The 23555-nt window shown below is 42.0% G+C and overlaps 1 protein-coding gene and 1 non-coding gene across 2 annotated transcripts in view; one reads left to right on the plus strand and one right to left on the minus strand.

Annotated features, from left to right (window-relative positions):
* Window positions 1-23555, minus strand: part of Pacs1 (phosphofurin acidic cluster sorting protein 1) — a 137831-nt gene that overhangs the window by 96950 nt on the left and 17326 nt on the right. The window lies entirely within an intron of this gene.
* On the plus strand, window positions 9568-9674 carry LOC123458177. Its single transcript, XR_006635475.1, has one exon. It is a non-coding gene; the product is annotated as a U6 spliceosomal RNA (small nuclear RNA).

A 23555-nucleotide genomic window follows, 5' to 3' on the forward strand; every position in this document is an offset into this window, starting at 1 on the left:
GAGGCACTTGCCTGCAAAGCCTATGGACCCAGTTTTGATTCCCCAGGACCCACGTAAGCCATATGCACAAGGTGATGCATACGTCTGGAGTTCGTTTGCAGTGGCTGCAGGCTCTAGTGCACCATTCACTATCTTCCTCTCTCTCTCCAAGAAAATATTTTTTTTAAAAATCCTTGACATAAGTGCCCCTGCTTATCAACTCGGCTCCTGACACTTCCCCCCCCTTTTTTCTTATTTTATTTTTAGAGAGAGAGAGAGAGAGAGAGAGAATTGGCACACCAGGGCCTCTAGCCAATGTAATCGAACTCTAGATGCTTGGGCCACCTAGTAGGCATGTGCAACCTTGCGTTTGCCTCCCTTTTGTGCATCTCACTTATATGGGACCTGAGAGTTGAACATGGGTCCTTAGGTTTCACAGGCAAGCACCTTACTGCTAAGCCATCTCTCCAGCCCTTCTGATGTTTTTGCTGCATTGTCATAAAATAAGGTCTCTCCCTATGAAGATATCTAGTTGCACTAACCATAATAGGGTGGTTACTAGATCTGACTAGACATATTCACAACAAATAGCTACATACTCCTTCCCAACAAGGTTCTAGGATTTCCAGCTTCTTGCCAAGGTAATTCGTAGAGGAAATAGTTTTGTTTTAAAATTCATCTTAATCACAAAAAATTACAAGGTTCATGAGAGCTTAAACCCAACAGGCTGCTCATATTGTTTGTCTACAAGAAAGGAAGCTTGAAAGCCAAGACAACTAAAATCACCAGAGAATGTAATCTTTTCTACCAAGTGCGCCACCCTCACAGTGAGGTGTACTCACGAATTGGAAAGGCAAAGCCAGAAGCCAAAAAAAGAAAGGGAAGGAAGGAAGGTGAGGTTAACATTGAGGTCAGTCAATGTGAAAGCAAACGGTTTCGTAACCAAGCAAGTAGTCAACATCTAACAACAGGAAGACCACTTGGCCCTACTTGCATTGATCAAACCAATGTCAGCCTGCTCCCTGCCCCCACTATCTGCCAAAAGCAGAGCTGAGGAAATGTACTTATGTCACGCAGGCTTTTTTGAGACTCCAACCCATTTGCCTAAAATACAGCTTTCTGTGTAAACACCAGAATCTTCCAGATCTGTGTATTGCCACATATAGAAAAGATATGAAGAAACTGGGTTTTTGTTGTTTGTAACATTTTGAATACTAACAAAAACAAGCAACAGCTGGGAAGGCCAGGGCTACAGTCAAGCGGACTAAGAAAGTTATGCATCAACAAACCCTATGAAAGTGCTCAACACTCTGGATGGAAGGATGGCTAGATAAATGGGATGAATGAATAAGCTAATTTGGGACAGAAAGTTAAAGGGAAAGGTAAACAGGAAATAAGAGAGAAATTTTTGTTTGTTCATATTGTGTTTTGAGACATGGCCCCACTAAGTAGCTTTGGCTGGCCTACAACTCACTAGATAGACCAACCAGGCTGGCCTTGAACTTGTAGCAATCACTGAGCTTGGTGGCCCATGCCTTTAATCCCAGCACTTGGGAGGCAGAGATAGTAGGATCGCTTTGAGTTCAAGGACAACCTGGAACCAACTACAGAGTAAATCCCAGGTCAGTATGGGCAAGGGTGAGACCCTATCTAGGTGGGCAGGGAGCGAGGAATGGGACTTGCAGCAATCATTCTGTACCTGCTTCCTGATTTCAACTTACATAGCATTTCACCCAAAGTAAAGTTTATAACCCATAAGAACAAGGATCACAGGGCTAGAGAGATGGCTTAGCAGTTAAGGCGCTTGCCTGCGAAGCCTAAGGACCCAGGTTCGATTCTCCAGGTCCCACATAAGCCAGATGCACAAGATGTCACAAGCGTCTGGAGTTCGTTTGCAGTGGCTGAAGGTCCTGGTGTGCCCATTGTGTCCCTCTCTCTCTCTTTCTCTCTCTCTCTCTCTAATAAATAAATCAAAATAAATCTTTAAGCCAGGTGTGGTGGCACATGCCTTTAATCCCAGCACTTGGGAGGCAGAGGTAGGAGGACCACCATGAATTCAAGGCCACCCTGAGACTACATAGTGAATTCCAGGTCAGCCTGGGCTAGAGGGAGACCCTACCTTGAAAAAACAAAACAAACAACAACAACAACAAAAACCAACAAAAAAGAAAATAACAATAATAAATCTTTAAAAAAATGAGGATCATGGAAGTTAACTGTCAGACTGAGTTTTTAAAAATATTTTTTTGTTTATTATTTATTTATTTATTTGATAGTGACACAGAGAGAAAGGCAGACAGGGAGAGACGAGAGAGAATGGGCACGCCAGGGCCTCCAGCCACTGCAAACGAACTCCAGACGTGTGTGGACCCTTGTGCATCTGGCTAACATGGGTCCTGGGGAACTGAGCCTCGAACCGGGGTCCTTAGGCTTCACAGTCAAGTGCTTAACTGCTAAGCCATCTCTCCAGCCCAAGACTGACTTTTTTATTGAGTGTGCTAAAGGCAAGCTGCCAGGCACGACGCCTCATGCCTGTAATCCTAGCACTCAAGAGGCTGAGGCAGGAGAAATACTATGAGTTCCAGGTCAGCCTGTTGTAGAGATTAAGACCCAATCTCAAACTCTTCACCTACTATAAACCAAACCATACCAAAACAAAACAAAAAACAGGAGACATTTGGTATTATCAAATGGGTCCCTGAAGCAGGAGCATGTCAAAAGTACCTTTCATTATTTTTAAGACTCCTGAGTCATCAATGAGTTTGAGGCAAGAAAAGGCTATTTCCTCCAAGTCCACACTGTCAGAGAAATACACTCACTTCTTATAAAAGTATGTGAGGGCTGGCTTAGCAGTTAAGACACTTACCTGCAAAGGCAAAGACCCAGGTTTGATTCTCCAGGATCCACATAAGTTAGATACACAAGGTGACACATGCATCTACAGTTCATTTGTAGTGGCAAGAAGCCCTGGTATGCACCCATTCTAGCATGCACAATACCCTAGGATCCATCTTCAATACCACAAAGGGTTTGTTTGCAGCAGCTAGAGGCCCTGGCATGCCCATTCTCTCTATTTCTGTGTGTGTGTCTCTCTCTCAAATAATTTTTTTAAAAATATCTGGGGGCTGGGTGTGGTGTTGCACACCTTTAATCCCAGCACCCAGGAGGCAGAGGTAGGAGGATCACTGTTGAGTTCAAGGCCAGTTTGAGGACTACATACTGAATTCCAGATCAGACTGGGCTAGAGCAAGATCCTACCTCAAAAATATAAAACAACAACAAAAAATCTGATAGGAATGTTTTTCTTTTTTCTTTTTCTTTTTTTTTTTTTTTGCAGTAGATTCTCACTCTAGCACAGGCTAACTTGGAACACACTCTGTAGTCCCGGGCTGGCCTTGAACTCACATCAATCTTCCTACCTCTGCCTTTGAAATGCTGTGATTACAAGCATGCACCACCATACACAGCAAGAAAAACAAAAAAGAAAGAAAAAAAAAAGATTGTTTTAGGTGAGTGGCAACCAAGACAAACTTAACTTAATGTTATTTGTAGTCCCCTAAGAAGGAAAGAGAAGTACTGCCTTATATAAGAAATTCTCTGGAGCCATAACTTATCAACTCAATTGTGGCATTTACATGCTGTATCAGTAGTTGCAATTTCATAAAGAGAGTATTAGTGCTGGCTGACAATCTCCTTTATCATTTATTAATGGACAACAGAAGACTCCGATAGGAACAGCTATCACTTAACAGCAGAACTGCCTTTGCAGAAAGCTGGGAGATGAAAAGTAAGGCTAAAGGTTCAGCTCAACCTATTAAGGAAAAGAAATTAGAAAAAAACAAAGAAAGAATAGCTCCCCTCAAAATATGAAAAATCACTGGGGTTTGAAAAAGTAAAGTGCTTGGGAAGCAAAGGCTGGGGAGAGAGCTGAAAACCCATAGCTGAAGAACTGGGGCTGGGAGATGCCTCAGTGGCTAAAAGTGCTTGTTTGCAAAGTCTGCCAGCCCAGGGTTCTATTTCCCAGTAATCACATGAAGCCAAATGCCCAAAGTGGCTCATGCATCCATAGTTCTTTTATAGCTGCAAGAGGTCCTATCATGTCCACTCTCAGGCTTGCTCTCTCTCAATCTGTCTCATGGGCGTGTGTGTGTGTGTGTGTGTGTGCGCGCGCACGCGCGCACACACACACACACACACACACACATGCAAATAAATAAACTATTTGAAAAAAAAAAAAACTAAGAACCAGGAAGATGGTCCAGTCTAGGCTCTACCTCATAACTGTCTGATTATCACCATAGCAATGAGGATGATGGCATCACTCACTATTGACAAAATTGCAAGAGTATATGGGAGCTTCTCAAAGAAACTTTCCTGGAAGATGCACATTGCCGTAGCATACCTCTCTAACTCTGGCACTGTCTCCTATACTACCTGTGAATTTCTTGATGGAAGGGTACAGGACAGCTGGTCTCTTTGGCTGAAAACTTGAACAGCTCTCCAAAAATCCCACTTAAAGAGTGAATAATGGCAAAATCAACTGTGTGAGGTAAAATTACTTGTGCAAGCAGCATGAGAAAGAACTGAATTTTATCTGCCTCCAAACCCAAAATTCACATGAAGCCCTTATCTCAAATGTGACAGACTGAGGCTGTCAGGTAGGACCCTGATCGGAGAGGACTAGTAGCCTAGTAAGAGGATGAGACACCACAGAATGCTTTCTTTCCTTTCTTGACTCTCCCTCTCCCTCTCCCTCTCCCTCTCCTCTCTTCTTCTCTTCTCCTCTTCTCTCCCTACCCTACCATTGTGTGTGCACAGAGGAAAAGCTGAGGACTTATGAGGAAGACAGCCACCTGCAAATCCAAAAGACAGGACTCACCAAAAACCAGCATCTATGGCACTGTGGTCTTGGGCTTCCAGTCTTTTTTCTCTTGTGACATCCTGAGCAGACTGACACAACACTCAAACTAGTAAATGAATGGGTTTATGGTTCTGCTGACAATCAGCAATGTATGGGAGGGAGCATCTCAGATTGTAAGATGGTACTACAAAGCAGGGTCAGTACCAGCCCTTTGATGCTAGAAGTAGATTTCTCATGATAAGGGTAGATTCACGAATCACACACACAAAGTGAGACCAGTTTAATATTTGTATTCTCTGTGCTGTTTGTTCTATTATTATTATATTATTATAATGCCTAAGAAGAACCAAGGGGGAGCAAAGTATGCCTGAGGCTAAAATGGTACAGAGGTAACAAACACGTAAGAAAATTCCAAGTGGATGGAAGAGACAAAGGAAGGGTAGGATTCCTTACAACGTGCACCTCCAGACACAAATAGCCTGGATATCCATGACCTCACAGTGCCTGACACTACCTACACAAGACCATCATAATAAGAAGATAAGATCATGACACCGATATAAAAGAGAGACTGATTGAAAGGGGGAGGGTTGAGTTTCAAAGGGGAAAGTGGGGGGAGGGAGGGAATTACCATGGGATATTGTTTATGTTATGGAAGTTGTCAATAAAAATAAATAAATTAAAAAAAAGAAAATTCCAAGTGGGTGCTAGGTGTGGTGCCATGCACCTTTAATCCCAGCACTCAGGAGGCAGAGATAAGAGGATCACCGTGAGTTCGAGGCCACAATGAGACTACATAGTGAATTCCAGATCAGTCTAAGCTAGAGTGAGACCCTGCCTCAAAAAAACAAAAAACAACAACAAAAAAATCCAAGTGGAAGGTGGAACTCAGTTTTCCAGCCTTTTTTTTTTTTTCATTCAGTAAATATTTAGCAAACATTTATCACCATGGGTGTCAGCCACTAACATACCAGCAAAGCTTACCACCCTCAGAGAGCTTTCATTCTAGCTGGAGGTGGGGGAGATGGCAAACAATATGCACAACAGGTAAGAAACTGACGGAGTATGTTAGAATGTTGCCAAGTAGAAGTAGAGAAGTAGCAATGATGTGGGAGTGAGAAGCTTAAGAGACCTCTCTGGGAAGCTGACATCTGAGCTAACAGTTTGAGTAGGAGGATGAACCATGAATCTACCCAGCAGAGGCAGTACAAAGACCAAGACAAATCATGCCTAGCATCTTTAAGAAAAAGTAAAAAGGTCAAAGAGGCCATGTGTTTGCAATAGAGTGGCCTAAGAGAAAGAAGCAGGTGGTCAGATTAGTAAAAGGAAGGCAGAGTGTCACTTCACATAGACTTTTATATACTGCTAAGAGGAGTCTGGGTTTTACTTTGAATTAAATGAGAACAGGTATTCAATGATCTTCCCATTCGGTAATGCTGGGAAGTATTATTTCCTTCAGAACTAGGTTTCTGAAGCTGGACATCTGTAATCCCAGCACCTGGGAAACAGAAGCAGTAGTACTTGCTGCAAATTTAAGGGCTAGGGAGTTCCACACCAGCCATGGCTACATAAGGAGACCCTGTCACAAGAAAGAAAAAGGAAGGAAAAGAAGGAAGGTCAGTCTACTGAAGCTGAGCCCAGTGGCAAAGGCCTATAATCCCAACTATTTAGGAGACAGAGGCAGAAGATCACAAGATCAAAGCCTGCCTGGTCTACAGAGCAAATTCAAGGCAAGCCTGGGCAACTTAGCAAAATCGTGTCTCAAAAAGTTTGGCCAAGTATGGTGGCGCACACCTTTAATCCCACCACCTACTAAAATCCTCTTGGGTTGGGAAGATGGGTCAAAAGCTAAAGGTGCTTGCTTGCGAAGCCTGCTGACTTGGGCTTAACTCCCCCAGCACCCACACAAAGCCAAATGCAAAGTGGTATGGTGCATGCATCTGCCATCTCAATGTGCCTACAACAACTGGGGAGGTGAAGCCAGGAGAATCGCAGCTTGTGAGCTAGATAGATTGACCCTTTGCAGTCTGGCAGTTCCATCTGCAGTGACTAGAGGCCCTGTCTCAGAAGGTGGAGCACAGACACCTTTAAGTCCTCCTCTGATCTCTACATGCATGCCTTTAATCCCAGCACTCAGGAGGCAGAGGTAGGAGGATCACTGTGAGTTCAAGACCAGCCTGAGACTACATAGCGAGTTCCAGGTCAGACTAGATCCTACCTCAAAAAACCAAAAAAACCAAAAAGCAAAACAAAAATAAAAAAGACAAGAGAAGTAGCCAGGCGTGGTAGCGCACGCCTTTAATCCCTGCACTTCTGGAGGCAGAAGTAGGAGGATCGCCAAGAGTTTGAGGCCACCCTGAGACTACATAGTGAATTCCAGGTCAGCCTGAACCAGAATGAGACCCTACCTCGTAAAACAAAACAAATAAACAAAAAATAGAAGACAAGAGAAAATAAAGCCTTCTTCAGCCACTCAGTCGTCAAGAGAGGTAGTCCTAGACTTGATTCACTGATTTAAAGAACAGGGAAGTGGGCATGGTGGCACACACCTTTAATCCCAGCACTTGGGGGGCAGAGGCAGGAGAATTAGTGTTAGTTGAGGCCATCCTGACATAGTGAACTGCAGGTCAGCCTGGGCTATAATGAGACCCTACCTCAAAAAAAAAAAAAAAAAAGAACAACAGGGAAGTTTCAATAAGGTTGCCCTGCCTGGTTTTACATTTTGAAGGTCTTACTTGCCTCAAAAAGACTGGCAAACTCACAACACTATACTTAGTACAACATCCTCTCAGCCCCTATTATATAAAGTAAAAATAAAAGCTATTTCTGAAAATAAATAGCTTTTACAGAACAGAACTTAATCCATCAAACATAAACACACAGAGCCGTGGCCTATACTAAAGAGATGTCATCTCTGGGTCCACTGCTAACAACAACACTTAATGCTGAGCAAGACACATTTCTCCCTTAAGGGACGCTCTATGTCTTGGGGTTATCTATCAACTCTAGACATATATTTGTTTAGGACTTGTACCTGGTCCTGCATCTTCATGGTCAGGTAGGCAATTTTAACGTATACAAAAGCAGTCATTTCCCTGCTAAAGCCACCAATCAACACTTCACCCATCACCATTTTCCCAACTTCCATATCACCTCAACGGCATTCAAGGTCTAGGACCCCAGGAGTATCTAGTACTCCCTTCTCTCTTGCTCATTCCTGGCTACCCTTCCCTTGAAGACAGACCTTTAGTCTTCCTATGTCCTAAGTTCAACCTACCTTCTCTTCAGACGCAAATAACCAAATTGGACAACAGAATATGCAGCCACTAAAAAGAACACTTTGGAACAAATCCTTACAGAAATTTCTATGCCTAGTTCTGTGAGAAAAGCAAACTGCAAAAATTAGTTTCATTATAATTATTTATTTATTTATTACAGTTAGAGAGAGAGAATGGGCTCACTAGGGCTTCTAGCCACTGCAAAGGAACTCCTGACGCATGCGCCACTATGTGCACCTGGCTTACATGGGACCTGTAGAATCAAACCTAAGTCCTTAGGCTTCACAGGCATGCGCCTACTGCTAAGCCATCTATTCAACCCCTAGATTCACTATAATTCTATTTTTAAGGTAATCCAATCCATCATGGGTTTTCTCCCCCCATCCCCCCACTTTGGTTTTTCCAGGTAGGGTCATACTCTAGCCCAAGCTGACCTAGAATTCACTATGTAGTCTCAGAGGGAGCTCAAACTCACAGTGATTCCTATCTCTGCCTCCCAAATACTGGGATTAAAGGTATGCACACCACCACACCCAGCTTTATCATGGGTTTTCTATTTTATGAGAATGGGGAAAAATACAGAAGAAGATATATGCACATAAGGTGCCACAGAAGGGCTAAGGAGATACACTTGCTTGCACAATCTGCTTGCCAAAGCTCAATTCCCCAATAGCCATGTAAAGCCAAACACAAAAAGTGGTGTAAATATCTGGTGTTGGTTTGCAGTGGCAAGAGATTGTGGCACACCTGTACTCAAACACACATAATAAACATATGCAAATAAATAAGTAGTTTTTTAAAAAAGAGATAAAGTAGCCGGGCATGGTGGCACACACACATGATGGCATAGTGGCTCAGAGGCTTAAAGAAGCTTATCTGCAGGCTAGAGAGATGGCTTAGTGATTAAGGCACTTGCCTGCAAAGCCTAAGCATAAGGACCCAAGTTCAATTCTTCAGTACCCATATAAGCCAGATTCACAAGGTGGCACAAGTGTCTGGAGTTCATTTACAGTGGCTGGAGGCCTTTCTCTTTCTCTATCTGCCTCTTTCTCTCTCAAATAAATAAATAAAATATTAAAAAAGAAAAATCAACTTCTCAACTACACACACACACACACACAGAGAGAGAGAGAGAGATAGAGAGAGAGGGAGCTTATTTACAAACTCTGAGGCCTGAGTTCAATTCCCAAGCCACCTACTAAACTGGAAAGTGGTGTAAGCATCTGACATTCATTTGCAGCCACAAGAAGCCCTAGCATGCACATGCATCTACATATGATAACAATAAATAAAAATCCAAGCCAGGCATGGTGGCACACGCCTTTACTCCTAGTAATTGGGAGTCTGAAGAACCAGGATCGCCTTGAGTTCAAGGCCACTCTGAGACTACATAGTAAATTCCAGGTCTAGAGTGAAACCCTACCTCAAGAAACCAAAGCAAAAAGGGGGGAGCTAGCTTCAACAGCATACATACTAAAATTGAAACAATACAGAGAAGAATAGCATGGCCCCTGCGCAAGGATGACACGCAAATTTGTGAAGTGCTCCATATTTTTATTTATTTATTTATTTGAAAGTGATAGAGAAAGAAAGAGAGAATGGGCACGCCAGGGCCTCCAGCCACTGCAAACGAACTCCAGACGCATGCGCCCCCTTGTGCATCTGGCTAACGTGGGTCCTGGGGTATCAAGCCTCGAACCGGGGTCCTTAGGCTTCACAGGCAGGCACTTAACCACTAAGCCATCTCTCCAGCCCAGTGTTCCATATTTAAAAAAAAAAAAAAAAAAAAAAACTTAGCCGGGCGTGGTGGTGCACGCCTTTAATCCCAGCACTCGGGAGGCAGAGGTAGGAGGATCGCCGAGAGTTCGAGGCCATCCTGAGGCTACATAGTGAATTCCAGGTCAGCCTGAGCCAGAGTGAGACCCTACCTCGAAAAACAAAAAAAAAAAAAAAAAAACTTAAACGAAAGAGATACAGTAATTGAAACAGAAGGATATCAGTGGAAGGATGGACAGGCTGACCAATAATGCGCAACTAGAATCACATGTAAATATCATGGGATTTATGATCAAGGACATTGTGGCACAGTAGAAAATGCATAATTTAGTACCTGCCACTACCTACACATGTTCTTCATAATAGGGGGAAATGATGACATCAAAATAGAAGAGAGACTAATTAAAAAGAAAGGATTTAATGGAGGGTGGATTTGGGAGGGGGGACAATGGAGGTGGTGGGGGAGAATCCTCATGGTTTATTGTCTATACTTACAGAAGTTGTCAACAAAAAGTTTAAAAGTAAAAAAGAAAACTCATGCATTTTTACATGAATGGTGCAGGGCTAGCTAAATATCCAAACTGGTAGCAATGAAACTTAACCCCTACCTCACTCCTACATAAATGTCAGCTTCAGTACACTATGACTCTACACATGAAAAGCAAACAATAAAGCTCTAAGAAAATATTACTGGAAATCTTCCTGACCTTAAAATCAAGGGTTTCTTGAACAGATTATAAATGGCACTAAACACAAAAAAGGTAAATTGATAAACTGGACTGTATTACGATTAAAATTTCCTTTTCAGATGGACATGGTGAGGCACACCTTTAATCGCAGCACTCAAGAAGCAGAGGTAGGAGGATCACCATGAGTTCAAGGCAACTCTGATACTATGTAGTGAATTCCAGGTCAGCCTGGGCTAGAGTGAGACCCTGCCTGAACCCCCCCAAACCACCCCCCGCAAATAAAAATTCCGGTGAGAAAAAAAATCCTAAGAGTAAATAAAAAGGAGACAACCCAATAGGAAGAATAAAAATTAAAAAATAAAAAGGGCTAGAGAGATGGCTTACCTAAGGATCCCAGTTTGGGGCTGAATTCCCCAGGACCCATATAAGCCAGATGTACAAGGTGGCACATGCATCTGGAGTTTGTCTGCAGTGACTGGAAGCCCTGGCATGCCTATTCTCTCTCTATCTATCTGCCTCTTTCTCTCTGTGTCTATCTGTCCCTCTCAAATAAATAAATAAATAAAAGTTCAGCAGGGCCAATGGCAGCACACGCCTTTAATCCTAGTATTAGAGAGGCAGAGGTAGGAGGATCGCCATGAGTTCAAGACCACCCTGAGATAACATAATGAATTCCAGGTCAGCCTGAGCTAGAGTGAAACCCTAGCTAAAAAAAAAAAAAAAAAAAAAAAAGGTCAACTGACCTAACAATTAAAAAAAAATATCCAGGGGCTGGAGAGATAGATGGCTTAGCAGTTAAGGCATTTGCCTAGAAAGCCAAAGGATACTGGTTTGATTCTCCAGGACCCACATAAGCCAGGGGCACATGTATCTGGAGTTCATTTGCAGTGGCTGGAGGCCCTGGAATGCCCATTCTCTCCCTCTTTCTCTCTATCAAATAAATAAATAAATAAATATATATATATATATATATATATATATATATATATATATATATATATATATATATATATATATTAAATCCAGATGGCCAATAACCATATGAAAATGCACTTAGCATGCTCAGGAAAATGCAAAATAAAAGTATTGCCAGGATGAGTAAAATGAAAAAAGCAAACAATACCAACTGTTGAGGAAGATGGAGCAACAGAAGCTTTCATATATATACATACATACATACACACTTTTTTTTTCCCTCTTTTGAGGCAGGGTCTCACTCTCGCTCACGTTGACCTGGAATTCACTATGTAGTCTCAGGGTGGCCTTGAACTCATGGCAATCCTCCTACCTCTGCCTCCCAAGTGCTGAGATTAAAGGAGTGTGCCACCACATCTGGCTTTTCATATATTTTAATATGAAGGTATGTGTACTGTTATCCAGAGTTTTTTTTGGGGGGGGTTCATTTTTTATTTTTATTTTTTTATTTATTTGAGAGCGACAGACAGAGAGAAAGACAGATAGAGGGAGAGAGAGAGAATGGGCACGCCAGGGCTTCCAGCCACTGCAAACGAACTCCAGACACGTGCGCCCCCTTGTGCATCTGGCTAACGTGGGACCTGGGGAACCGAGCCTTGAACCGGGGTCCTTAGGCTTCACAGGCAAGCGCTTAACCGCTAAGCCATCTCTCCAGCCCTGTTATCCAGAGTTTTGACTCCTGACTAGGCACTCATGAGTGCTTAGGTCTACCAACAGACATGGACAAGAACAATTACAGAAGCGCTACTCAAAATAGCTCCAAACCAGAAACCTCCCATCTAGCCAACACCAGTAACATAACAAAGAAGCCTCAGTATATTCCATGGAATATGATATCGCAACAAGAATACATGAACTGTAACTAAGATGTGAATGATTCACATAAACACAAAATTAATCAAAGAAGTTAAATACAAAATGCATGAATTAAGGCAGGTGAAGCTAACATTCTGTCAGAAGTTAGGGTACTAGAGTAGTTTTTTTGGTGGAGGGAGAAAGGTTGTGATTTAGAAGGGGTCATGGTAATATTCTGGGTGCTTTTAATACTCAATTTCTTAATGTGGGTGCTGGATACTTTATGTTGTTTGTAAAAGTTCATGAAGTTATACTTTATATACATGTACTTTTCTGGGCATACAGTACATCAATAAAGCATTTGTTTATTAGGTACAGAGCATCAAAGTAGTCTGCATGCAAAAGTCTCTGAAGTTTCATCAGCTTCATAGCAAATCAACCTTTCGTTTACAATTACATAAACCTCTAAGGAGACTTTACAGAGAAATTTAAGCATTTTTCACCATTTACCGAACAGTAAGTTGTCTTCCTTTTCTTAAAAAAAAAAAAAAGTTATTTATTTGTGAGGAGAGAGTATGGGCATAACAGAATGAATCTAGTCAGAAGCATGTAATATTTTGTTCATCTGGCTTTATATGGGTACTGGGGAATTGAACCCAGGCTGTCAGTCTTTGCAAGCTTTACCACCAAGCCATCTCTCTAGCCCCAAACAGTAAATTTTCTAGGAATGTAACTCCTATGCAAATACAGGAGAGACTTCATTGTACTTTGTGGTGAGCTTCATGAATATTTATTCCCTATTTTAGGAAGTCACCAATGAAATACAGCAGGATCAATTGTTATTCATAGGTGTCACTTCATAAAGATAAAGCTATGTACACCCACAGGCATCTGGCAGCTAAGGTTCCTTACATGCTGTGCACACTTACCTGCATTTGTCTTCTGAGAATTTACATTAAAACAGACTTGATTATACCTAAAGTTCCTTTTATATTCCTCTACATTGCAATGAAGACAATGCAGGCATGTCAGTAAGTTTTCTTATCTAGAAATTTCATTTTAAGACAAGAAAAAATTCATGTAATCTGGGCTGAAAAGCAGTTGCAAACTATTAGTCTAATCCTCACTTGCAGGCTCAAGCCTAAAATCTCAGCTCTCTGAAGGCTCATATATTATGATCAAAGCCACTCTGGGCTACAGAGTGAGTTCCAGGTCAGTCTGGACTAGAGTAAGACCTTGCCACAAAAGAAACAAAACCAGAACTGATTAAGTATTCTGTTTAATTTTAAATATTTTATTGATTTATTTGAGAATGAGTCAAACAGGAAGAGAGAGATAGAAAAAAAGGGGGGGGGGGCTCCAGATGTTACAAACGAACTCCAGACACATGTGCCACCATGTGCATCTGGCTTTACATGGGCCCTGGGGAACTGAACTGGAGTCCTTTGGCTTTGCTGTCAACTGCCTAATCCATTAAGCCATCTCTCTAGCCCATTTTTTTTAATGTATTTGGGTTTTTAAATTTTATTTCATTAGAGAGAGGGGGAGAGAAGGATAAAGAGGGAGAGGGAAAAGAATGGGCATGCCAGGGCCTACAGCCACTGTAAACAAACTCCAGACGTAGGTGCCACCTTGTGCATCTGGCTTACATGGGTACTGGGGAATCAATTCTGGGTCCTTAGGCTTTCTGGGAAAATGCCTTAACTGCTAAGCCTTCTTTCCAGCCCCATTTTTTTTTTTAATTTTAAATGCCTTTTATTTATTTATTTGAAAGAGAGAGAGAGAGTAAGGAAGAGGGAGAATGAGCATACCAGGGCCTCTTGCCACTGGAAATAAACTCCCTATGTATGTGCCATCTTGTGCATCTGGCTTTACATAAGGACTGGGGAATTGAACCCAGGACAGCAGGGTTTACAAGCAAGCACCTTTAATCACCAAGCTGTCTGCCTGCCCAGCCCTTAAATTTTTTTTTTGACAATTTTCGTATAAGTACAAATCCAATCACAGAGCAGTTGGTTACACCTACAACAGTCATGTCACTATTGCACCAGTGGGCACATCTTGCCTGGATGGTTGGTTGCACAACTCACAGGGTCCACTGTTGGTTAAGACTACTGGGGCTAGAAGGATGGTTCATTGGTTAAAGGCACTTGCTTGTAAAGCCTGATGGCCTGGATTTGATTCCCCAGTACCCAGATAAAGTTAGATACACAAAGTGGTGCATGCATCTGGAATTTGTCTGCAGTAGCAGGAGGCCCTGAGTACCTATAATCATGTTCTGTCTCTCTAATTAATAAATAAAACTTTTTAAAAAAAAAATGACAATGCTGTAGTGAACTTGATGTCAGCCTGGGCCAGAGTGAGACCCTACCTCAAAAAAAAAAAAAAAAAAAAAAATAGAGCCATGTGTGGTGGCACACACCTTTAATCCCAGCACATGGGAGGCAGTTGTAGGAGGATTGCCGAGAGTTAGAAGCCACCCTGAGATTCCAGGTCAGCCTGAGTTAGAGCGAGACCCTGCCTCAAAAAAAAAAAAAAAAAAAAAAAAAGTGGCATACTGGAGAAATTGCTCAGGTTAAGGTACTTGCCTACAAAGCTTAATAAGCCAGGTTTGATTCCCCAGTACCCACATAAAGCCAGATGCACAAAATGGTGCAGGCATCTGGAGTTTGTTTGCAGTGACTGGAGGCCCTGGTGTGCCTATTCTCTTTGTCTCTTTTCGACCTATCTCTGCAAATAATAAATAAATATGCTTTTTCATGTTAAAAAAAAAAAAGACAATGTTGGTGCCAGGCATGGTGGTGCATGCCTTTGATTCCAGCACACTTGGGAGACAGAGATAGGAGGACTCCTGTGAGTTGAAGGCCAGCCTGAGACAACAGCAAATTCCAGGTCACCTGAGCTAAAGGAAGACCAGACCTTGAAAAACCAAAATAAAAAAAATTTAAAAATAAACCTGTTGGTGGCCTTTCTCCCCCACTAGCCTGCATAGCACTATGATAGCCAACCAGCATGGAGAAAGTTTCCATCTCAATTCTAACTTGGGTCAGTGTCCTGTAACTGACATACATGGAGTCTTCAGCAATATGATCTTACCAACTAGTTCTGGTGGGCAACCAAGAGCTCTGACAACAGCCTGTATTGTTTTGGGGGCTTTGGGGATTTTACTAACAACTCACTGAGAGGGTATCCCACCATTGACACTGGGATTTTCCTGTAACCACCTATGGCTTCTGAGTACAGCATTCTTCACCCTTGAAGAGTACTTGGTAACTATTCGTTTATGCTACTTACATTCAAATCATAAGCACAATAGTTTTTTTGTTTTTGTTTTTGTTTTTCTTTTTTGAGGTAGGGTTTCACTCTAGCTCAGGCTGACCTGGAATTCACTATGTAATCACAGGGTGGCCTCGATCTCATGGCAATCTTTCTACCTCTGCCTCCCAAGTGTTAGGGTTAAAGGCGTGCACTACCATGACCAGCTTAAATAGTTTTTTTTTTTTTTAATTTTTGTGTTTATTTTTATTTATTTATTTGAGAGAGACAGACTGAAAGAAAGAGGAGAGAGAGAGAGAGAGAGAGAGAGAGAGAGAATGGGCGTGCCCAGGGCCTCCAGCCACTGCAAACAAACTCCAGATGCATGCGCCCCCTTGTGCATCTGGTTAACGTGGGTCCTGGGTAATCGAGCCTGGAACTGGGGTCCTTAGGCTCCACAGGCAAGCACTGAACCACTAAGCCATCTCTCCAGCCATTAAATAGTTATTTTATTTATTTATTTTTGTTTTGTTTTTTCGAGGTAGGGTCTCTCTCTGGTGCAGGCTGATCTGGAATTAACTATGTAGTATCAGGGTGGCCTCAAACTCATGGAGATCCACCTACCTATGCCTCCTGAGTGCTGGGATTAAAGGTATGCACCACCATGCCTGGTTAAATAGTTATTTTTAAATGTAAAGGTAGAAGAGGAAGAGAAGGACGCAACACCCAGCTGCCATTTTATTTATTTATTTATTTGGGGGGCTTTTAAAATTTTTTTTATTTACTTATTTGAGAAAGAGAGAATATGGGCATGCCAGGGCCTCCAGCCACTATAAGCAAACTCCATGCACATGCACCACCTTGTGCATATGACTTAATGTGGGTCCTGGGAAATCGAACCTGGGTCCTTTGGCTTTGTAGGCAAGCGCCATAACTGCTAAACCATCTTTCCAGCCCTACTCTTTTTTTTTTTTCCCAAGGTAGGGTTCCACACTAGCCCAGAGTAACCTGGAATCCATTATGTAATCTCTGCTTGGCCTTGAACTCATGGTGATCCTCCTACCTTTGCCTCCCAAATGCTGAGATTAAAGGCATGCGTCACCACGCCTGGCTCCTATTTTTTGCTTCTTGAGGTATGGTCTCGCTCTGGCCCAGGCGGGCCTGGAATTTACTATGTAGTCTCAGGATGGTCTGGAACTCACAGTGATCCTCCTACCTCTGCCTCCCAAGTGCTGGGCTGTCAGCTGCCATTTTCAAAAGCAATTACCTGAGTACATCTATCACAAACTTGATGAAAAAATAGTTAACAAAACAAAAGGGAAACAGGAATCCAATCTACAAGATCTGAATCCTTTTCCTTTTTAGTCACTTAGACACAGTTTGGCATTCAAGAGCAAAGGGCCCATTTTTTTTTCTGTTCTCTTTCAAAAATAGCTCCACCTTCAAGATTACACAAATTAGATCACTCTGCAGCAGGTTTCCTTTTTGCAGAGCAGCTCCTGGAGGTGCAGGCAGGCTGTCTATTATAGTAAACCAGTGAATTTACAAAAACCAAGATTTTTTGTTTGTTTGTTTGTTTTTGTTTTTTTGAGGTAGGGTCTCACTCTAGCCAAGACTAACCAGGAATTCACTATGGAGTCTCAGAGTGGCCTCGAACTCACGGCGATCCTCCTACCTCTGCCTCCCGAGTGCTGGGATTAAAGGCATGGTTTTCGGGGATAGGGTCTCACTCTAGCTCAGGCTGACCTGGAATTCATTATGCAGTCTCAGGGTGACCTCAAACTCTAGGCAATCCTCCTACCTCTGCCTCCCAAGTGCTGGGATTAAAGGCATGCCCCATCACGCTCAGCAAGAACTTTTTTTTTTGACTCACTAATTTCATTGGCTTAGTGACAAAGGATTTCAGCCACAGTTATTAATGGCTTGTGCCTCTTCAAAATATCCAATAAGCGGACATGGTGGCACACGCCTTTAATACCAGCACTTGGGAGGCTGAGGGAGTATTGCCATGAGTTCGAGGCCACTACATAATGAATTCCAGGTCAGCCTGAGCTATAGTGAAACCCTAGCTTGGGAAAAAATAAAATAAAATAAACAAGTATTACAGAGAAAACATGCAGAGTAAATATGACAGCAAAATAATTCAGATGTTGAGATTTAACTACTCCAGTGGCAATATCATGGCCTAAAATATAAAAGAACTCATCTAGATCTTTAACATAATAGGGACCAACCCACAGATCATTCTGTCACCTAGTAAATTCTCAAGGAATGTATTTCCAGTTAATCACAAATGGCAAAAGTAGAAGCAAACAACCCATAAGAGCTCTGAAGAGTCCTATTACATAAATTTTGTTCTCATGATGCCACTACGATAAAAAGATGACAATAACAATAATTTGAAAAAAAACTGAAAGCAAACACAAAGAAATTAAAATAAATGGTATAAGCATTCTTTAAAATATTTTAATGTATTTATGAGAGATAGACAGAAAGAAAATATGGGCATACCCAGGCTTCTTGCCCATGCAAATGAACTTCAGACATATGCACCATTTTTTACATTTGGATTTTCATGAGTGCTGGGGAATCAAACTCAGGCTGTCAGGCTTTACAAGCAAGCGCCTTTAATCACTGAGCCATCTTTCCAGCACCAGTATTATCATTTTTGAATCCTGTGGCTGTCATACAAGTCCTTTAGGCTTGAAAATATACCAAGGAATAAGGCCCTATTGCTGAAAACTCCACATACTTGGGTTGCAAGGCCACTGAGAAATTCTGCTGGAACTGAGCTGATAACCTCCTCCATGTAGACCAGCTGACAGAAAGCTGGAAGAAGCCATTCTACATGTAGTTCAATGGGAGAAAGAGATACCATCAGTGAAGACACTCAACAGTGGACACTACAAGCCTTATAATTGGCCAGTCAGGCCAAATGAGCCAACGGGTGCAATAGTGGCAGGTCTATCATGGTGGAAACCAAATGCCCTCCTATTGGACTGGAGGCCCGCTCCATGAGAGGGAATACATTCCTGATACTGAAAACTTAAAACAGGGTTAGTCATGAGCCCTAGGGGTGTAACATCTGCTGATGTCTGGAAAAATGTATATACTATGTTTATCAAACTATATATAATCATGGAAAATTTTAATAAAAATTGAGGGGAAAAAAGGGAGGGGGGATGGAGAGATGGCTTAGCAGTTAACGTGCTTGCCTATGAAGCTTAAGGACCCAGGTTCAATTCCCTACAACCCATGTAAGCCAATAGTGGCACATGCATCTGGAGTTCCTTTGCAGTGGCTAGAGGCCCTAGCACATGCATTCTCTTTAAATAAACATAAAAATATTTTAATTTAAAAAAAGAAAATATACCAAGGAAGCTGGGTGTGGAGGCACACACCTTTAATCCCAGCAATCAAGGAGGCAGAGGTAAGAGAATCACCATGAGTTCAAGGCCACCCTAAGACTACAGAGTGAATTCCAGGTCAGCCTGAGCACGACTGAGACCCTACCTCGAAAACCAAGGCAAACAAGCAAACAAAATACATATATATTCACACATACATACACCAAAGTCATCATCTTCACTTCTCCCACCCTGGTCCCACCTATATCACCACAGCCTCCTACCAATGGGACCCCCACCTCAGACACTGCCCTTTCCTGAAGGTTATTCTGTATACAGAGGTTTGGTTAAGTCGTCATTATAACTCTTCTATGGCTCAAGACCTCCAATGACTTCTTTTCTTACTCAAAGGTCAACGCTAAAGTCCTACAGTGGTCTATAAGATCTATTGTGTCAGTGATATAGCACTTGCCTAACATGGATGAAGTCCTGAGCTGGATCCCTAACAAAATTTGAAATAACAACAATTAACTTGTCTCCTGTACCTCTGAATTTACCTTCTATTAGTTTCTCTCTCGTTCACTTGGCTCCAGCCACAGTGGTTTCCAAGATGTACCTAGAATTTACCAGACCTTTCTGTTTCCTCTACCAAGAAAGTTCTTCCCATAAAATTCACTTGGTTCACATACTTATATGCTCCACCTCTCTTGCTCACTTCTGAGACTCTTGTTTTGTCACACTCCCTCCCCAGGCAGAGTCTCTCAGGCCAAGGCTGATCTGGAACTTATTCTGTAGCTTCAAGATGGCCTGGAACTCATAGTGATCCTCCTACCTCAGTCTCCTGAGTGCTGGAAGTAACGGTGTGCATAAAATACGCAGCTTTCTGAAGCTTTTCTATACCACTTTCTTTAAACTGTAACATTCTCCCTCCTACCCATTTATCCTTTGTTCCTATCTTATTTTTTTCCATCCAGACATACCCTGTCATTTGCTCACTCATCTGTTTACTGTCTGCTGCCCACCATGACTCTAGAAGATAACTATGAGAGGTGAAATTTTTCTGTTTTGTTCATTGCTCTTGTCTCAGTATCTACAATAGTGACGTGCAGAACATGCTTGACAAGTTATCTTTTTTATTATTATACTTATTGAGGGAAGAGCCAAGGAAAGGCACCCACATGGCTAGAGATCCCATGTGGAAAAGCCTGGAAAAATCATGGATGACAAGTGTCTTTTAGTTAAAAGAAGGAATCAGGGAGAGGTAGATTAGAAGAAGAGTTATAGTGGCTTATCAAAACCCAGAGGCCAGTTAAATCCAAGTGAGAAATCAAATTTTAAAGTCAAAGCAATTTCTGAATATGGTTTAAAAGAGATTATTATTGACTTTTCCTTCAGATACACACTAGTAACAGAAGGGCAGACCTGGATGACAAAACCAGAGAAAGCCATAGTTCTAGTCATTCTGTTATAAATATTTTTGTAAATGCATTTCAGTTAAGATGAAGCTTCACACACAGGGCCATGGTATTCACTTAGAGTGTGGCTGCCCTAGAACCAGGCCCTTCCAGAAGGTAAGCAAATACATCACCTTCCTAAGTCCTAACCTTATGCTTCACCTTAGATTTAGAAGACCATCTCTTATCTCTACTAACAAGATGGGATTATTTCCTCAAGATCCTTTTCTTTTTCTTCACAGAAGGAAATATCAATCAAGGATTAATGAATAATTCTTAAAAATGTTGCACTTACTACTTGTTATTTTTTTTAAAGAAAGCTAGAAGATTCCACTGGTTTAAAAAAAACAGTGATTATATCACACACATTTAATAAACAATTCTCTCCATTAAAGGCAAGGGCATAAACAAATTTACTGCACATTCTGGTGGCAGAGAGGAAATACAATTAAGTCCATTAATAGCCACAAGAGTCTTTATGCTCCCAAAGGAATTTGGTTTCCAGAACTGTTTATTCATTTTCATCTACAACAAAAGTGGTACATGACCAAGATGACAAAATATTGCACACTACTTTCTGCATATTTTCATTTTTAAAAGGTTTTATTAAACAACAGACTTATATTTTCACTGCCACATTCCATTATCCGTGAGCTGAAAGGACCAAACAAAAAGGCCTTTAATCCCAATGCTTCAGAGGCAGAGGAATATCTGTGAGGCTGAAGCCAGCTTGGTACTAGAATGAGTTCCAGGTGATCATGGGCTAGAGCGAGACCCTACCTCAAAACAAACAAATAAAAAACTTCAAGGTGGCCGACTGTGGTGGCGCACGACTTTAATCCCAGCACTCGGGAGGCAGAGGTAGGATGATTGCTGTAAATTCAAGGCCACCCTAAGAGTACATAGTGAATTCCAGGTCAGCCTGGGTCAGAGTGAGACCCTTCCTCAAAAAAACAAACAAGCAAGCAAGCCCTCAGGGTAAAATAGTGACTTTCCCTGAAGTAATCAAAGCTAATTTAATTAAGTCTATTTAAAAAAAGCAAATAGTGTGTGTGGGGGGGTACTAATCCATAATACTTACTTTATCCTAAATGACCTTCAATAGAGTTTTTGATTGCCTGAGGTCTGAGAAGATTAGACAGCTACTGTAAGCATAGTATTTCTACTTCTCTGGAGCACAACCTAAACCAGAAGGTAAATAAGACTGCTGCTTCTTGGCCCCTAGAACAGTTTTATGTATATATCAGGCTTTACAATCACGTGCCTTTAATGGCTGAACCATCTCTCTTACCACCCAGATAGAAAGAGAGACAGTGGGCATGTCAGAGTCTCTTGCCACTGTAAACGAACACCAGATGCATGTACCACTTTGTGCATCCGGCTGTATATGGGTACTGGAGAATCAAACCCAGGCCATCAGGCTTTGCAAATAAGTGCCTTTAACCAAATGAACCATCTCTCCAGCCCAATCACTCAGTTTTTCATGTGACATTCTTAGGCTATGCTGCCAATTACCTGAGTTATGTTTCAAAACCTTTCCTTCTTTTTCTTTAACTTTCTCTTTTCAGAGCTGGGAATAGATAACAAAGGAGAGTCATACTAATCATGGTAAGAAATAGAAATTAAACTAAAAAAGGAAACAAAAAAATTTAACAGAGGTACACCATACGGTATATACTACTCATTACGTCCTACAATCACTAGAAGTCTGTTCCTTATGATAGTCCCGACTCAAGGAAGGGTGATACGCTTTATACATCCTTAAAACTGAGCAAGCAAAGTGGGCTGTAGGTTTCCAACAGAAATGGGAAAAAAAAAAAAAAAGAATCTTAGTACTAGTGAAGAAGAAAATTATAGGGGGGTCCAGTTAGGGTGACTGGACCCCTGAAGGTGAAAAGCTCTGGAAAGTTTGCATTTGCTAGAAATCAAAGATAATCTGACTTTTTAATCTCTTCTTTAGTACCCTGAAGACCTGTTTTTCCACAATCAGGACCCGTACTAGGAGAGAGGTCTTTTATAGGATTTAAACATCCTGGTTGGTCAAGTTAAGCCCCTGGAACTTGGTGCCAGGGCTAATCTCTTCCTGAGAAAGCCCCTAGCCCTAACCAACCAGTTGTCTCTCTGGCTCAGGTCAGCCCACCCCCATAAGGTTTAAATACCTTTGCAAGAGGAGGGCAGGCTCTCTGTCTCTCTGATCATTTGGGAACTTCCAGCTGTGGTGAGTTTTTCCCTCACCAGGGCCCAGGCCCAGCCAGTTCTTCACCCTCTCCAGCTCCCCACATGGCAGGAGCTCCTTGAACTTTCTTGGGTTTTTTGTTGTTGTTGTTTGTTTTGTTTTGTTTTGTTTTTCAAGGTAGAGTCTCAATGTGGCTCAGGATGACCTGGAATTCACTATGTAGTCTCAAGATGGCCTAGAATTCATGGTGATCCTCCTACATCTGCCTCCTGAGTGCTGGGATTAAAAGTGTGCATCACCACACCCGGCTGAACTTGTTTCTATGCATTTTTCCCCAGGCCCTCCATGTAGGACCTCTAGCCACACGGGTGTCTTGTCTTGGTTCTACTTCTCTCAATAAATATAATTTAATAATTATCCTTTTCAGTTTTCCTTTTTATTCAATTCTTTGACTAAAATTAGACTTTCCTGGACCCTTAGCACCCTGTTATATGAAGTATGGTGACACACACCTCTAATCCTAGCACTTGGGAGGTTGAGGCAAGAGAACCACAAGATTGAGGCCAGTCTGAGCTACACAGTCAATACCCTGTTGAGAAGAGAGGAGAGAAGATAACAAGAAAAAAAGAAAAAGGGAAGAGATGGTTTAGCAGTTAAAGCCTTTGCCTGTATAGCCAAAGGACCTTGATTTTATTCCCCAGAACCCATGTAAGCCAGATGTACAGATGTACAAGGTGGCACATGTGTCTGGAGTTCGTTTGCAGTGGCTGGAGGCCCTGTCACGCCCATTCTCTCTCTCTCAAATAAATAAATAACTTTTAAAAAGGGGCGGGGGAGCCAGGCATGGTGGCACATGCCTTTAATCCCAGCACTAAGGAGGTAGAGGTAGGAGGATCACCATGAGTTCAAGGCCACCCTGAGTTTACATAGTAAATTCCAGGTCAGCCTGAGCTACAGTGTAAACCCCTAC

Source organism: Jaculus jaculus, chromosome 1 (genome assembly GCF_020740685.1).
Source record: "Jaculus jaculus isolate mJacJac1 chromosome 1, mJacJac1.mat.Y.cur, whole genome shotgun sequence".
NCBI lineage: Eukaryota > Metazoa > Chordata > Mammalia > Rodentia > Dipodidae > Jaculus > Jaculus jaculus.